Source organism: Ovis canadensis, chromosome 10, assembly GCF_042477335.2.
Source record: "Ovis canadensis isolate MfBH-ARS-UI-01 breed Bighorn chromosome 10, ARS-UI_OviCan_v2, whole genome shotgun sequence".
NCBI classification, from domain to species: Eukaryota; Metazoa; Chordata; class Mammalia; order Artiodactyla; family Bovidae; genus Ovis; species Ovis canadensis.
The window spans coordinates 1,903,264-1,922,050 of NC_091254.1; the positions used below are offsets into that span (position 1 = coordinate 1,903,264).

The window sequence follows — 18,787 nt, forward strand, 5'->3', positions numbered from 1 at the left end:
TCTGGCAGAGTTGCTGGCGCGAGGCTGCTCTACCCTGGGCAAGCCTTGCCCAGACTTGCCTCGCTGCTAGGCTTCCTGCCCAGGAAGGAGCCGGCTGAGCGAGGCTGGGAGACGGCACTGGCTCCTTCCTGGCCTCAGCTCCGCTCCTGCCTTGCCTTTGCACCTAGGCCCCAGGCTTCCTTGGGGAAGGCTTAGGGGCCGGTGGCTTGCACACTGCCAAGGGCTCCAGCAGGAAGAGCTCTGTGCCAGGGAAAGGAAGGGCTAGTGCAGGGCTCCTCCAGCGGTTGCTTGGCCGCCCAGACTCAGCGCCGCACGGAGTGCACCAGGCTCCCAGGGCCCCTGGCTGGGGTCTGCAGCCCCGCACACCCGGAGGCTGACTCCCTGGGCACCCAGCAGCTGACTCACACACGTAGCTTCCCTAGCGCTCTCCTCCCCAGCAGAGACGTGTGCAGCTGGTTGGGGCCTGCCCCTGCGTGCCTGGGCTCCCGCCCACAGCCCCAGCTCAGGGCAAGCAGCCCCTGAGCCAAGACCTGCAGGAGGCGCAGAGCGCCCCCACCTGGAAGCCGAGTGAACAGCTGGCGGGGAGGCGAGCCTCCTCGAGGGAAGAAGAGGCAGCCCAGCCTCGTTTGGCTCAAGCCCTACTTGGCTGGAGCCGATTGCGCCTCCAGGACGGCAGAGCTCCAGCTCTGCTCAGAGGCCCGATCTGGCAGAGTTGCTGGCGCGAGGCTGCTCTGCCCTGGGCGAGCCTTGCCCAGACTTGCCTCGCTGCTAGGCTTCCTGCCCAGGAAGGAGCCGGCTGCGCGAGGCTGGGAGACGCCACTGGCGCCTTTCTGGCCTCAGCTCCGCTCCTGCCTTGCCTTTGCACCTAGGCCCCAGGCGTCCATTGGGAGGGCTTAGGGGCCGGTGGCTTGCACACTGCCAAGGGCTCCAGCAGGAAGAGCTCTGTGCGAAGGAAGGGAAGGGCTAGTGCAGGGCTCCTCCAGCGGTTGCTGGGCTGCCCAGACTCAGCGCCGCACGGAGTGCACCAGGCTCCCAGGGTCCCTGGCTGGGGTCTGCTGCCCCGCACACCCCGAGGCTGACTCCCTGGCCCCCAGCAGCTGCCTCACACACGTAGCTTCCCTAGCGCTCTCCTCCCCAGGCGAGACGTGTGCAGCTGGTTGGGGCCTGCCCCTGCGTGCCTGGGCTCCCGCCCACAGCCCCAGCTCAGGGCAAGCAGCCCCTGAGCCAAGAGCTGCAGGAGGCTCAGAGCGCCGCCACCTGGTAGCTGAGTGAAGAGCTGGCTTGGAGGCGAGCCTCCTCGAGGGAAGAAGAGGCCGTCCAGCCTCCTTTGATTCAAGCCCTACTTGGCTGGAGCCGAGTGTGCCTCCAGGACGGCAGGGCTCCAGCTCTGCTCAGAGGCCCGATCTGGCAGAGTTGCTGGCGCGAGGCTGCTCTGCCCTGGGCGAGCCTTGCCCAGACTTACCTCACTGCTAGGCTTCCTGCCCAGGAAGGAGCAGGCTGCGTGAGCCTGGGAGACGCCACTGGCGCCTTCCTGACCTCAGCTCCGCATCTGCCTTGCCTTTGAACCTAGACCCCAGGCGTCCGTGGGTAATGCTTAGGGGCCGGTGGCTTGCATACTGCCAAGAGCTCAGGCAGGGCGAGCTCTGTGAGAGGGAAGGGAAGGGCAAGTGCAGGGATCCTCCAGCGGTTGCTTGGTCGCCGAGACTCAGCGCCGCACGAAGAAACGCACCTCCCAGGGCCACTGGCTGGGGTCTCCATCCCGGCATACCTGGAGGCTGACTCCGTGGGTGCCGATCAGCTGCCTCTCACATGTCGTTCCCTTGCGCTCTCTTCCCCAGCAGAGAAGTGTGCAGCAGTTTGGGGTATGCCCCTGCGTGTCTTGACTCCCGCCCACAGCCCCAGCTCAGGGCAAGCAGCCCCTGAGCCAAGACCTGCAGGAGGCACAGAGCTTCCGCGCCTGGAAGCCGAAGGAAGAGCATTCAAGGTGGCAAGCCTCCTCGAGGTAAGAAGAGGCAGCCCAGCCACGTGCGGCTCAAGCCCTGCTTGGCTGGATCTGAGCGCGCCTCCAGTATGGCAGATCTCCAGCTCTGCTCAGAGGCCCGATCTGGCAGAGTTCCTGGTCTGAGGCTGCTCTGCCCTGGCCGAGCCTTGCCCTGACTTGCCTGGCTGCTAGGCTTCCTGCCATGGAAGGAGCAGGCTCCTTGAGCCTGGGAGATGCCACTGTCGCCTTCCTGGCCTCAGCTCTGCTCCTGCCTTGCCTTTGCACCAGGCGTCCTTGGGGATGGCTTAGGGGCCGGTGGGTTGCACACTGCCAAGGGCTCCAGCAGGGAGAGCTCTGTCAGAGGCAAGGGAAGGGCAAGTGCAGGTCTCCTCCAGCGGTTGCTTGACAGCCCAGACTCAGCGCCGCACGGTGAGCACCAGGCTCCTTGGACCCCTGGCGGGGCTCTGGAGCCCCGCACACCTCGAGTCTGACTCCGTGGGCGCCCAGTAGCTGCCTCACACACGTAGGTTCCCTAGCGCTCTCCTCTCCAGCAGAGACGTGTGCAGGTGGTTGGGTCCTGCACCTGTGTGTCTGGGCTCCTGCCCACAGCCCCAGCTCAGGGGAAGCAGCCCCTGATCCTAGACCGTAAGGAGGGGCAGGGAGCCGGCGCCTGGAAGCCGAGTGAACAGCATGCGGGAATCGAGCTTCCTAGGGGGAAGACGAAGCAGCCCAGCCGCCTTAGGCTGCAAGCCCTGCTTGGGCGGAGTCGAGTGCGCCTCCAGGATGGCAGAGCTCCAGCTCTGCTCAGAGGCCCGATCTGGCAGAGTTCCTGGTGCGAGGCTGCTCTGCCCTGGGCGAACCTTGCCCAGACTTGCCTCGCTGCTAGGCTTCCTACCCAGGAAGGAGCAGCCTTTGCAAAGTTGGGAGACGCCACTGGCGCCTTCCTGGCCTCAGCTCCACTCCTGTATTGCCTTTGCACCTAGGCCCCAGGCGTCCTTTGGGAGGCCTTAGGGGCCGGTGGGTTCCACACTGCCAAGGGCTCCCATAGTGAGAGGTCTGTTCAAGGGAAGGGATGGGTATATTTGGAGTACAATCCTGTATCAGATGTGAGGCCCACACCTTCACCCTGAACGCTCACTCTGAACCCTCACCCCGAACCCTTACCCTCACCCACGCCCTCACCCTGAACCCTCACCCTCACCCTCTCCCTGAACCCTCACCCTCACCCTCTCCCTGAACCCTCACCCTCACCCTCTCCCTGAATCCTCACCCTCATCCTGAATCCTAACCCTCACCCTGAATCCTTACCCTCACCCTCATCCTGAACCCTCACACCTCACCCCTCACCCTAACAAGTTTGGAGGGCTGTTCCACGAACTCTAACCTTTACCCTACCCTAACCGGACCCCCATCCACATCCTAACCCTAACCCACATCATAGTCACGCCCTCAGCCCTATACTTACCCTTGAAGTACCTACCCGCATCTTCTTCATTTTTGACACTTCCCATGCATAACAAAAGACGAGGTTGTAAGGTTTCAAACATGGATCCAAGACCCATTATCCACATAAAAGGGATATAAATACTATGATCACATCATTTAAATCTCTTGCATCACCAAAATACCTCTCCACCACTTATCCAGTCGCCATTGATGGATCACATCTATCTCATACATTTTATAACTTAGCAATCAAATACGCACCAGGACTCTGGGTAATTATAGAGACAAGATTTATTTATACCATAAATATTTCAACAAATTCCACTTTCTACGATGAGTTCAATCTTCACAAAAGTAGGATGAACAGCACCTGTTTCCACTAGGATCCATAGAGCGTGAAAATCTTAATGATGACCACCAGAAAGGTCAGCACGGTTGATATCACAGATTTTTCAGTGTTCCAATACAAGTTCTACCCAAATCCATAAAGAAAGACATACGCATAGGAAACTACAAATTGAAAGCAAGTCTATTGAGATAAATATTGGACATCAATTGTATGAATCTTTAAGGCATAACTGCAGACATTCTTCAGACATTCTTCAAATTCATAGAATGACAACAAAGTATGGCTACGTACAATCCATTCGGTTTTATGAACCACTCATGAATAACCTCACAAGCCATTTGAAACCAGATGACAATTTCAAATAGCTTTGATCTACAAACAAGGCTGTGAGACAGAAAGTTAAAATCGAAATACATGAAGTAAATCCTCAATAGATATGAAAACATCCCATGGTAGTGAAGTCAATTAGCATTAGTTATTAGGGCTTTCATGCACAGACTCATCTCTGATCGATGTGATCCCAATTCATATTTGGCAAAAAATACGAAAGCTGATCTTAACAGTCATATTATTTTTCTTTGTACCCCTAAAAAGAAAAATGAACATGAAAAACTAAATTAAGCTTGGAGGCTCACATTTCCCAATCGGTATACAAAGCAACAGCATGTCAAACTTTCTAATTCACATATGCATTTAAATGAAATTGGATGAAATACCCCTAAATAAACACATACTTCTATGCCCAATGTTTCACAAGGCAGAAAACGCTCAATGAATGAAACTGAGAGGGTAACAGCCAGGAAGGCCAGGGGTCTCCAAAGGGAGGAAATGGGGTGCAAGTGTCAGACAGTTGTTATCTGTCACTTCCGAGGCAGGAGGAAACAAGCTGTTATCTTTTTTCCCCTTCTTGATACAAATTTAAACAGAGATTTTCTCTTACAATTCTGTGTTGCTATAATGACACCTGGTTCCGCCTGAACTTCACTTTTCTCATACTTTGAGCTGACCAAGGCATTTTTCTCATGGAAAGGTTTGCCTTAAGCTATGTGAATGTACTATGTATTTACCCTAGACTCTATCTTCAAGTAGGTTCTGCCTAAAGGCTCAGAACTGACTTGACAAACCAATATGCTTTACTCATACATGGCTCTCCTGATCTATGTGAATGAAGCTATCCATTTGCTCATATCAATCGTTTTATGGCCCAGGATGACTCACCTGGTGCCACGGTCATCTCCATATATCTTGTGGGTGAGGGGTCTGCTGCCATTCCTTTCTCTAATGAGTAGACTGCTAGTAGCTAGATAACATCCAGCCAAAGATGAGTAGGGGGGCACTCTTTCTGCCCCCTTCTGATGTCTATGTCAGAAGCTTTCTCTCTTTTATACTTTAATAAAACGTTGGGACACAAAAGCTCTGACTGATCAACCCTCATCACTGGCCCCGGGTTGAATTCTTCCTCTAAGGAGCCCAAGAATTCAAGCATCTTTCATGGTTAGACAACAACCTTTCCAAACAATGGTCTTTTCAAAAAAAAAAAATGATGATAAGTGATGAGTATGCATATGTCTACGAATGAAATGGGACCTATATGTCAAACCACATAAAAATATATCTTCCCTCAACATACATATAACACAACCAGGCCTTCACATGCATCGATTCTCCAACTATCAAGTCATACAAATATGGATGTAAAATATCACAATACATTCCAAAGTTTAAAAGTGATGGATATTGACTTTCGCCCGCTGGTGCTTCTTTTTATGTCATCTCCATTATATTAGCTATGACAACGAATCATGTGCTGTGCGAAGTCACTTACATTGTGTCCAACTCCTTGGGATCATATGGACTAGGCCCCACCAGGCTCCTCTCTCCATGAGATTCTCTAGGCAAAGATACTGGAGGGGGTTGCCATGCTCTCCCTCAGGAGATCTTCCTGCCCCAGGGATGGAATCCATACCTCCCATGTCTCCTGCATGGGTATGTTCTGCATGTTCTTTACCACTAGAACCACCTGGGAAGCCCCAAGACACATGAACATCAGTGGATTTGGGGATCCACGGGGCATATACAGAACCATTCCTCCAACAAAACTGAAGAATGACTTTAAAATCTCAAACAAAACATGAGTATATGTGTTCACAAACTTCATGGAGCAAGGGTTTCTTTGATCTGAAAACTGGCATCGATGAAGGACTGTGTGAAGAATACTTCAAAGTCTATTTGGCAAACACAGCCTACGTTGGCTATATTTAGTCCTCAGTTGAATGGAATGTCATGAGTACTGGTCATTTCAAATAAGTAGCCTATGACGCTGTTTACACTTATTGGGACGCGTGGTATACCACATTCACACATTTCAGTAGCATTGGTGCAAAAACGATACATTTCTCAGGGGAAGCTTCTACATGGACTCCTGGGATCAGAGCTCTAACTCATACACACATACTTTTCCTTTTAAAATGATCCTGCATGATAAGCAAACAAAACACTGGATGAACACCTAGACGGTGAGCTCTGTACTAAATGATTTTAAAGCCAGTAGATGGAATGAGCTGATGAGGAAGACTACAAACGAGTCATCTTCTTCAACTTGGTCAAACCGCTCATAGTCATACAAGTGAATGAAAAGTTGAGCCTGTTGTCATTAAATCTGTTTAAAAGAAATAGAATAATAAAACAAATTAGTAACTCTTATTTTCTTAATAAACATTGTATTATTTCTGCACAGCTTTGTTACTGGCATGAATAGAATATCTACAATAATAACTTGTCACAGTGAAATGGATTCACATTCGATATCGATTCACATCTATAATTGATGCCATAGCTGTTTGATACTATTGCTTGAATGAATGCAACTTATGTGACTTCACAAACTACAAACACGACTAACATAATAGGTATTAAAAAACCTTGAGTGACATGAGCGTGAAGACTTAGTAGAGTTGCTCTCAAGAATAATGATACTATTATTCGCTCTAGCCATAGTACTGGAATCTGTACATTAACACCCCTGCAAAACAAAAGGAAAGGATAGAATAATAATAAAGGAACTTCATAACTATATTCCTACTGTAAACATTCAACACTATGTTTTCTTTTAAACTGACTTTCATATTTGGTCTACTGTAACCTCTTCTGTGTTCATTTTATGCTAAACTTATTGCTAACAGTAAAATTACCATACGAGCTCTAATTAATTTTTTTTTTTACTTGCAAAGCTACTGATAGAACCAAAGGCCAATATCTACATCAAACAGGAGAAACGGAATGGAAACTGTAAACAATTTTATGGAAGAACATTTCCGTGCTCCTATTCAGTCAAATGGGCATTCAAAAGGATGTGATTTTTCTGAAAGTTTATTTCAGAAACTTGGAATTGGATGACTGCAAACAATAAAACTAACAATATATTGATACATAATATTAATAATATACAGTGGGTCATTCTTTTTTTATTCTGCCACAGCTAACAGACAGAAAGTCAGTTGTCATAACTACTACTAACATAAGACCCTCACCGATAAGTGAAGATATATAGGAAAATCCATAATAGCTCTAAAAACCATCAAAGATAAAATGGTAATTAAAAAATACACTGACAGTTTAGCTGGTATAAGAAACAGGATGATTATGAAAGCAAAGCCAACAATCATGGATAGGCCATGGAAGCCCGTGGCTGTCACCAGTGTTGACTTATATCCTTCATCTGAGGTTGTTAAAAGCGCTTGGTAAAATCCAGAGGTTTGCAGCAGTGGTAACCTCCTGAACAGACTGAAATAAAAAGGGTTTCCAGAATATCCTGATGATTTCCATCTACTAGGCTGTGATGAGCTCAAGCAATGCATACTCCAGAGGACAGAAGACAGACAGGTTGGGAACACGTCTACTGCACTTACGGAGAAAGGGAATGTTGCTGCTCAGCCTAGTACAAGTGTAGAAGCAACACCTTGGTGATTCGACCTTTAAAGACTCGATACATATGAGAACGACTGGTATGAATAAACCTTCAGAAGTGCTTTCTCAGACCTCCTCCCATCATAAGCACAAGCATAATGAAAACACTGAGTTTTCATGGTCTCACCCAAAATAAGACTCACTTATGGCTTTGCTTTGAGAATAGTTGAACTACTCATTGTTCAAGAGAAATGATCCTTTCTTCTCTGAAGATTTGTGAATCATTCACAGGGTGTGGTGAATAAACTACTTAAGGGTCTAATACATAAAAATGCAATAGGCTAAGCACAGAGATGTTTTTCTCCCTTTCTCAAAGGATGGAATGGAACATTTTGTATTTGCACTGATTTTATGTCTTGACTTCATGTACAATTATATACTGATTTTTTTAGTTGACATACAATAGGACTAAAAATATTGATATAATACTGATAACTCATGTTGGTATGTGTGGTTGTCACATAGGATTCACAGGAGATTTAAATTCACAGTTGTCAACGTAAAGGATGAATGCTATTTAGCTTCTTCGTGAATCTAGACCACGAATGAAGAGTTTTCCTCAACATATTTCACTGAGAGAAATACAAGGATGATAGGCATAATACTATGCTTCGACTCATGGATATCTAAGCATTGCTCACAATACAGATCTGATTTTCAACATCAGGGTTCTTTCAGTGTCCTTGAACAGCATTTGTTTTTCTGTATACAGAAGAAAAAACTCATGAGTATCAAACTGGTTCACATAAAACATGTGTATGAATTGTTATCTTCCTGAACCAGGGATCAAACCCACATCACTTCCCCCTCCTGCACTGGTAGGCAGATTTTTTATTTATCAACTGTGCCACCTAGGAATCGACATACATTTCAAGGACCACTGCCATCAGCTTCTACTGTTCATGACCAAAGTAGGAGAAACAACATTGGAAGAAGTACTCATAAGGGTACTCATAGGAAGTACTCATAAGTCAAGGAACTGTTATACTGGGTACTCTCGTTGTTACTGGGACAAGTCAGTTCCTCCGATGATGATGGGTATAACTGAAAAATTATTACAAATGCATGGGCTGCGATGTCTACGTGATAAATGTGTTCCTCTTATACTATTGCTTCAGGGATGCCTACTTCAGCATGAAGGAATGCACTTCAAGGGATGCCCGCTATTCCAGCTCAAGCAACAGATAGTGAAGTGCAGATCATTGTCCTTTGTTGAAAATAATCAGCACTTTGTCAACATAGGGAACATGCCAGAGGAACCCTTGGGATGGAACTCTAAAAACAGGTTGGGCCCTCTTTTTGCCAAGCCCTGCGATAAAATACAAATCAGAAAAAGAAAAATAGCATCGGTTTTGTCAGGACTTCCTCATCTTTTCTTTCTTGGTAGCAGGAAGCAGACATTGAGGCCAGAGGACTGCAGGATTTCATTGTGAACTAACGTTGGGTGGGGTGGAAGCTCATCACTCTAGTAAGAATGTGGTTCAAAAAAATGGAATTTCATTCACTTCATGGACATAGAGTTCTATAATCCTTCATTAAGGAATTCAATAAGCTATATTTCCTTACACCTTCACAATCTCTTGGTTTACGAGAACATCAATTGCTAGTCCAGCACTTATACAATGAGTGTTACAGGTAGTATGAATGTATAAATGATGATGAGCAATGACAGGAAGTTTATTTAATCTCTGTTTGAATTCTTGATTTTTTATATAATTTTTTATAATATCCTTACAGATGTGAATATTTTACTGACATGTATAAATACACGTTGAGTAGTGCTATGATAACTCATAGTGTTGGCACAATAAATATCATGGTTACTATGTGCTTTTCATATATTCCTTTTGAGATTCTCTTCCATTATACATTATCATAAGATATTTAATAGTTTCCTAAACTGTACAGTAGGTCCTTGTGGCTTCTTTTATATATAGTAATGTACTTGTTAATAATTCAAACAAAAACTGGTACACAAATACTCATAGTGACATTCACAATAGCTCAAAGGTAGAACTCATTCAAGTGTCCGTTGGTGGGAGACTGAATATGCAACACAAGGTATATTCAGAAGCTTGAACGGTATTCCACCATACGAAAAAGTACATTAAATGGTGCTGCCACTCTGCAAGACATTACAGAAATGGCTCCAAAACAAACACATGGAATAAATACATAGTTCGATTCCAATTCAAGCTATGTACCCAAAAGGATTGGGAAAGGGGGCTGAAAAAATGGATACTTCTTCCGTCATACTCACAACAGCATGATTCACACTGGCAAACAAACAGAAGTGATCTAAGTGTCCATGGCAGCCAATTCCATAAACAAACTGTGGTATACACACAATGGAATCTGATTCGGCCCTTCAAAGTCAGTAATTCTGACAATGCGACAATGTGGACAAACCTTATGGTCATTAGATCATGTGAAATAAACCAGACCAAGAAAAGACAAACGTTCTGTGATTCCACTCATATGAGATATCCAAACAAGTCAAATCTGTCAGAAATAGCAGAGAGTGATTCCGACCGATCGAAAAGAGTTCATGTTTCATGGACCTCAGTTTCCCTTGGAAAAACTGACTTCCCGTGATATCTCCAAAACCAATTAGACAAATAATTGGAAGCTATATCCAGTCAAATGAATGTAGACATAATGTTATATACAGTGTACACCAAACTCACTCAAACTTCTTAACAGACAAAAGGCAAAACTGTATCTATGGTACCTCAGCTTAGCTTAAAACTGTATCTACAGTACCTCACTTCTGCTTATAAAATTTAACAACAACAACAACAACACACTAAAGTCTATCCAAAAAAGGATATAAAACATATATAACATTAACTTTAAAGAATTAGACATTTAAACTGTGAAAAACCTTATTCACAAAACTTAAACACAAGCCACAGGAAAATATATTTATAAAATACATATCTGATAAAGGATTGTACTCCAAATATACCAAAAAATCTAGAACAATCTCATAAAAAATGTATACACCTAAACACCTGTCCTACAAAAATATAAAGATAGTAAATAAGCCTATCAAAAAGACTCAAAATCACATATCATTAGGAAATTACAAACTAAAATAACAGTGAGGTAGCACTGCACACCTATTAGATCCAGTAAACTCAAAAAAAAAAACGGGGGTAGGGCACAACTTCTCCGGTGGCTCAGTGGTAAAGAATCTGCCTGACAATGCAAGACACTCTAGTTTGATCCCTTACCCCAGAAGATCCCACATGCCACAGAGAAACATAGCTGGATTTTTCCACAGCTAAACAAAGCTCACCTGTGACCTGAATACTATATGGCTAGCACTTACTAAACAGCTTTGAAAACGTCCAGACAAAAAGTATCACATGATTATATACAACAGCTCTACTTGTAATAACTAAAAACTTTCAAATATCAGGATGTCTTCAGTAGATGACAGTGTAAACAAATGGGGATACATCCAAAGTGAAGGGGAGCAAATGCTACCACAAAATATACCACCTCAGCATGAGAATTAGTGGGACCCAATTAACTTTTTTTTTTAGAGGACACATGATCATCTCTGAAACCCAAGTTCAAGACAGCTCTTCTGTGAGTCACATTTACCAGAGAAATCTCATTTCAAAGGAATCCTCTCTATATGCCAGATAGAAGGATGAGACACAGTCTTTTGAAACTCTTTTTTCTTTTCTATCGATAGGGAAAGCTAAGCCGTAAATCTGCACAACAACCATACCCTTCCTTTCCTTTGGTTGTATCTGTAAAATATTTGTTTCTTTTTTAATTTGGCTGCGCCAGGTCAACCTTCATTGAGGTAAGCCAGATATTTAGCTACAACATGCAAATTCTCCTTGGTGGCATGGGAGATCTAGCTCTTGGATCAGGGAATGAACCTGGGCCTCCTTCTTTGGGAGTGTCCAGTCTCAGCCACTGGACCACCAGAAAGTGCCTGTTTTGTTTTCAGATGAAGATGGAATCTAAGGTGATATCTTGGGCCATTTCAGTCACTGACTCAGTTTCCTGAGTTTCTCCAAAGCACGCACAAGGTGCACATTATTAAACTGGTTTGCAAAACAAGAAAAGGTTGTCTGCTACAACACTGTATGCTTACAAATATCTAAATGGTAAATGGCATATTATTTATTTTTAATTACTATGGGGGGGGGAGAAAGAATGCAGGATTCATACATGTTACCACATGAATAAATATTAAAACCATCTTCAGTGAAAAAGAAATCCACATCGAAAAGGCCACCCAGAACCCTTATTCACCATGTCTGCTTTCAATCCATCAAGTTTGTCCAAATAACTGAAAATCTCAGTAACACTCTAAATAAAGAAAAAAGGATGAAGATGGAAACAAAAGATATATTCATACACTTGAACAATTGCTAAAAGTGGAAGTGGGGCAGTGGATTACATTATAATGTAGGTACCATATGATTTCCTGATTTTGGAGATTATGTGCTGGTTCTGCAGAAGGTACCCATTTTGGATAAAACACATAGAGTATTTTAGATGATGTGGCAAATGCTAGCACTTGTTCCCATTGCTAGGCATTTTCTGTACATTTTAAATGACTGGAAAGTATACTAGGTTTCAAAACAACCATGTCAATACCACAAAAGAAATTTAGAGCAGACAGGCAGGAAACTTTCTGATACAGGCCAAGACTTACCCAGATGAAGTTCAAGGGAAGCTGCGATGCTCACTGCCCGTGAAGGAGTCCACGTGGAATGAAGAAGTAGTGTGGGAAGTCTATTAGTAACCACCATGTCTTGGGTCCTCTGGATGACCTACTGCAGGAGAAACAGATCTTACAGATAAAATGTTCCACATCACTTCACAAAAAGTTGTTAGACTACATTCAGTAAAGCTGAATCATTTTGGATTAATTTACAATCATAAAATACTACCCTTTACAGTCCAAAAATCACTTGCATTTCTATACACTAATAACAATCAGGAAAAAAATATTAAGAAAATCCCACTTAAATAAAACATCTAGCAACAAACTTAATCAAGAACATAAAAAACCAGTAGTCAGAAAACTAGAAGGCACTGATAAAGAAACCAAAGAAAATACAAACACACAGAAAATTATTCCACGCTCATGCACTGGAACAATGAGGAATTAAAAGGTCCATTCCAACCAAAGTCATCAACAAATACACGGACTGCAATCACAAAATAATATTCAATGGCATTTTTCACAGAAATAGAAATATTCCTAATATTAGGCTGCTACTGTTGAACAGGACCTTAAACGGCCAAAAAGACTCTGAGAAAGAGGAACACAGCTGGAGGCATCTTCCTATCCCTCTTCAAACTACATCACGGAGCTGTAGTGACCACCACAGTGAGGAACTGGCAGGAACACAGACACATGGACTCCAGGAGAGAATAGAGAGCCCAGAAACGAACCCACCTGTACATGGTCAGTTCCTGAAAATCAAACCAGGAACGAGCGAAGAGGAAAGGACAGTCTTCTCAAGAAACAGTGACAGGAAAATGGCCACCTACACGGAAGAACATCAGTGTTCATCCTCTACATCATCTAACGCAAATCTAACTGAAAACCCACCGCTTTGCACACGGAGCTCTTTCCCCCTGAGTCCTCTGAGATGGACCTCCAGTCAGCCCTCAGCTGGACACAGGAAACGTCTACTCCATCCTCATTTTTCGCTCTTGCAGCGCCTCCCTGCTGGTGGGCACTGAGGCAACCCTGCTCCTCTCAGCCTGGATGCAGCCCTGTTATCCAGAAGCCTGAGCCCTGATGGTCCTGAGGAGACAAAGCTCCCGCCAGCTGCTCACGGAGCAGAGTCTAAAGGCAAAGCGTCCTGCGCCCGCGGGTCAGAGGGGCCTTTGGCGCCCCCTGCGGGCCACAAGAGAAGAGCGGGCAGCCCGGTGCTCACAGACCTCAGAGGGCTCACCCAGAAGCAGCTCTGCTGTGAGCACTCAGACTGGAAGCCCAAACTGAAATGGAGCAGAATAGCTCCATGACCCTCCGCAAAACATGGCTAAGGAACAATCAGAGCCTGCATGGAATGCAGCCATAAAAAGGAACACATTTGAGTTTGTTCTAATAAAGGGGAGGGAAGTCAGTCAAAGAGAGAAAAACATGGAATCTAGAAGGATGGTACTGACGAGTCTGTTCACAGAGCAGCAATGGAGGTGCAGACATAGAGAACAGACTTACAGACGAGGGTGGGGAACAAGAGGGAGAGGGTGAGATGAATGGAGAGAGCAGCATGGATGCAGGTACACCTACATTTGTAAATAGACAACCAATGGGAATTTGCTGTATGATTCAGGGAACTCAAACTGGGGCTCAGTAGTAACCTGGAGAGGTGGGAATGCGTGCGAGGTGGGAGGGAGATTCAAGAGCAAGAGGACATAGGTACACCTAATGTGGATGTATGACAAATCAAACCAATATTGTAAAGCAATGATCAATCAACTAAAAAGAAATAACTTTTAAAAAATCTGAACATAAACACAAACTTTGCAACAAGGTAACTCCATTTTAAAAACTATAGAATTTTAGAAAACTACTAAAGTTCTACATGACCTTTGGTCTGGTAATCAGGTCTAACATACACAAAACAAGCCAACTTACCAAATTATGAATATAAATTAGTTAAAACATTGCCTTTTATCATTTCATACATTTACCCCGTGGAGGACCTTACTCAAGAGAACCAAAAACAAACTGTTAAATGAACCACGGACCACCCACCCTGGCCAGGCAACAGAGAAAAGAAAACACTTGCAGGAGTCATCTTACAACAGGAGGCCCTGGGAAGGAACAAGGAACGAACAAGCTACCACCAACCAGAATTCTGGAGAGGTCAGGTGATGGGAGGCTCCAGTTCAGAGGTCCTACCAACCTCCCAGGATCCACATTGCTGGAATCCATCTCAGCTGAGTGATGCGTGTGCCCCCAAGAGAGATCCCAATTCAGAATGCCTGGCAAGAGACAAACCAGAAATTAACCCAATGACCATAAAACCTGAGACTGTGAGCCACGTGACAGAGTGGTTCTCTCCGTTTCCCTCACCCTCCTGCCCTCCACCCCGGCAGCCCTTCCCAATAAAGCCTCTCGCTTGGACAGCACTCCTCTCCTCAGACAACTCATTGCCCAGTGTCAGACAAGAACTCACTCTCAAGCCCTGGGAAGGGATCCCCCTTCCTTCATCAAAAGCAATATCCAGGAGAAAATATCTTCAAAACGTTATCTTGTAGAGAAGGAAATGGCAATGGCAGCCCGCTCCAGTACCATTGCCTGGAGAATCCCATGGACAGAGAAGCCTGGTAGGCTGCAACCCCGGGGTCACTAAGAGACGGACACGACTTCACTGAGTGACTTCACTTTCACTTTTCACTTTCATGCACTGGAGAAGGACATGGCAACCCACTCCAGTGTTCTTGCCTGGAGAATCCCAGGGACAGAGGAGCCTGGTAGGCTGCTGTCTATGGGGTAGCGCAGAGTCAGGCACGACTGAAGCGACGCAGCCGCAGCAGCAGCAGCAGCAGCAGCAGAGAAGGAAATGGCACCACCTGCAGTACTCTGGTCTCAGAAATCCCAGGGATAGAGGAGCTTGGTGGGCTACAGTCCAAAAGCAGGGCATTTCTGATGGGAGGAAACAGTCCCAGGGAAGCTGAGCTGCTCACCAAAGGCCCCAGAGCTTTGGATAGCACACCAGAGCTGGGGCTGAGGATTCCCAGCTGCCATGCCTCTTGATCCTGGCCTCTTTCACTAGATACATGTGTGGAAAACTAGAATCTAAAATATGCCCTGGTGGTTCCATAGTAAAGAATCCACCTGCCAGTGCTGGAGATGCATGTGCGATCCCTAGGATGGGAAGATTCCACATCCTATGGAGTCTGTGTGCCACAACAGCCGAACCTGTGCTCTAGATCCTGGAAGCCACGATGCCGAGTTCACATGCTGCAGCCACTGAAGCCCATGAGCCTGTGCCCCTCAACAAGAGGAGACACTGCAGTGAGAAGCCTGCAAACCACTAGTTATGGCCCATGCTCACCAAAACTAGAGAAAAGCCCACACACAAAGATGCAACACAGCCAACAATCAATAAAACTGTTTTCCTAAAAAAATGCATATCTGACAAAGAAACTGTACTCAAATTGTCCAAGAACACTAGAGCAAACAAGCCCATTCATAATTGGTAGTGACTGAAATAGGCCACTGAGGGTATACTGATAGTAAACTATCATAGAAAAACATACTCAAGATACTGGTGCAATGCATGCAGAGCCCCCTTTGAAAGACAATCTGACAGGTTTTTTTTTTTCAGTAACCACATGGGACAAGCACTGAATTCTGTGTATGACAAGCGGTGGAAGCCAGGTATCTTACCATTGGAAGGCAAAGTTACAGATAAACAAAAGGAAACGTTACAATGTCCATGTCGTGGTGGATCAGGTTGGAGACATCACAAATTACCTTTAACTGAATATGTTCAAAGGTGAGCATATTGAGCTCCTACATGTATGTTTTAAATATCATTCTCTAATAAAAGGGAACAGGAAACATCTCTGATGGCCCAGTGGTAAAGAATCTGCCTACCGATGCAGGGAACACGGGTTCAATCCCTGTGTAGAAGATTCCACACACCCAGGGACAACGAAGCCCTTGAACAACTCTTGAAGTTTGCATGCTCCAGAGCCCAAGTTCTGCAAACAGAGAAAGCACTGCAATGAGAAGCCATGGCACAGCAACTAGAGGGTAGCCTCTGCTCACTACAACTAGACAAACGAGCAATAAAGACCCAGCACAGTCAAAAATAATGTAATGCTAATAAAGGGACAGTTCTTTGAAGAAATGACTGAGACTAGGGGTGAGACTGTAAATATATGAGCCAGGGTCATCTTAAATTATGAGAAATTAAAGAAACTAAAGACAACTATCAAGCTGTCCAAACTGATACAAATGAATGATGACACAGTGTTATCTGTATACACCAGCAAATAACAATCTGAAAGGGAATTTAAACAAACAATTCCCTTTCAATCATATCAACAGTAATAAAAGACTTTGCTATGGACAGAATGAGGATGACAAGACTGGCACACTGGAAATGATACATGATTGCTGAAAAATACCCTAAAGACATGGACAGATACTCCATAGTGATGAAAAGGCTTCAGTTGGCAATACCGTGGAAGGCATCTTCAATCTGAAATGAAGATTCAATATGAATTACAAAAGGCTGAAACGTGGCTGCTAAACCACAAAAGATGCCAGCATTCTCGGCCTCCAGAGAATTCAATCCAGGGCAAGTGAAGAAGCTTGATGGCTCAGAGGTTTTCTGTTTAAAAGTTTTATTAAAGTATAAAAGAGATCGAGAGAGCTGCTGACATAGACATTAAAAGGGGGAAGAAAGAGTACCCCCTGCTAGTCTTTAGCCAGATGTTATAGAGCCACTAGCAGTCTGCTAATGAAAGAAAGACAATGTCTCAGAGAGTGGCACCAGGCCCCTCACCCACAGCAAGCATTGAGATAACATTGGCAGCAGATGAGTCATCCCAGGCCATAAAATGATGGACATGAATCTTGAAGAAAGGCAGATTTCCAAGCAAATATATAGTTTCATTCACATAGATTAAGAGAACAAGGTATGAGTAAAACATACTGGTTTGTCAAGTCGTTTCTGAGCCTTTAGGGGGAAGTGACCTGAAGACAGAGCCTTGGGTAAATACATAGCACATTAGCATACCTTAAGACAAACATTTCCATAAGAAAAATGCATTGCTTAGTTCAAGGTTTGAGAAAAGTTAAATTCAGGTGGAGCCAGGAGTGGTCATGGCAACACAGAATTTTCAGAGAAACCTCCTTTTAAATTTGTATCAAGATGGAGAAAAAAAAATGCAGCACTCTTTTGTCTCCTCCTGCCTCTTAAGACAGAGAAAAAAACGTCTGACACTTGCAGTCTATTTTCTCTGGCTGGAGACCCCTGGCCTTCCTGCCTGTTATCCTCTCCAGGCCTGTAGGAAGCAACACACTAGGCTGCTTGGGAAAACCGCGCGGGTCTGAGCTTTATGCAAAGGGGTAAAGCGGCAAAACCCTTGGCCCCAAAGGCGAGGCTTTTCTGCGACCGCCATTTTAGTCGGCTCCGAGACTGCAAACAAAGAGGGCAGAATACATGGTTCCCTGCTCCACCCAGTCCGAGTTCCCTTACCTGTGGCCCACAGCCCTGCGCTCTACTCGCTGGATGCCAATCGACGGGGACCCAGGAGCCCACGAAACGAGCATTCCCAGCTGCAATGGCGAGCCCTGAGAGCACAACTGGGAAGCCTGGCCCCCGACGCGCCGCCATGTTCATCCCGCCCCAGACCCGCTCACGTGAGCCGCGCTCCTGACCAGCCGCCCAGGCTCGCCCCGCCCCCGACGCGCTCACGGTGCGCCCCACCCCCACGCCCCCTTCCAGGACAGGCCCGCGGGACCGCGACTGCCTCCAGGTGAAACACAAGGACAAGCAAATCCACCCCACCGAGACAATCCAAGCTTTTTCTCAGCTGATCTGTCTATGATTTAGGGATAAAACTATGACTATAGAAAGCAAAGATGACCTAGGACAGCCATGATAGTCTATAGAGCCAGACCCTGGCGGGCAGAGGCTTGAAGAGGGTCCGGGAGCTCTGTCAGAACAGCAAGCCTCTGTAGCGTAGCGGTTAGGTGCGCTGGTGAGCAGGCAGACGATGGTCTGTAAGTCAGGAGTTCAAGTCTGCAGCTTAACTCTCTTGCTCTTAGGGGGCGGGGGACAGCAACAGGCGGGACTTAGACCAGAAACGTTTATTTTTATTTTAGAGGTTTATTGTTTAGCTTAGGGTTAGGGTTCGGGCAACCCCCCAACTTGTTCAGGTTCGGGTTCAGGGTTAGGGTTAGAATTTGGGGATCCCCCCTCTTCTAAGAGTTCGGGTTTGGGTTAGGGTTCATGTCAGGGTCAGGGTTCGGGTTACGGTTAGGGTTAGCATTAGTGTTGGGGTTACAGCTTAAAGTGAGCCCTAATAGGGCC

At 45.6% G+C, this 18,787-nt stretch overlaps 1 long non-coding RNA gene across 3 annotated transcripts; it reads right to left on the reverse strand.

The window, feature by feature from the left end:
* Positions 1–3,694: 3,694 nt before the first annotated feature.
* Positions 3,695–18,121, reverse strand: LOC138446831 (uncharacterized). 3 transcript variants are annotated; one of them, XR_011259568.1, is made up of 5 exons: positions 17,951–18,110; positions 16,339–16,445; positions 14,584–14,717; positions 12,427–12,544; positions 3,695–6,435 (listed from the first exon to the last, which is right to left on the reverse strand). It is a non-coding gene; the product is annotated as an uncharacterized lncRNA (long non-coding RNA). The 3 variants fall into 3 exon arrangements; XR_011259566.1 differs by having other exon boundaries at positions 12,427–12,547; XR_011259567.1 differs by lacking the exon at positions 16,339–16,445 and having other exon boundaries at positions 12,427–12,547; positions 17,951–18,121.
* Positions 18,122–18,787: the final 666 nt, after the last annotated feature.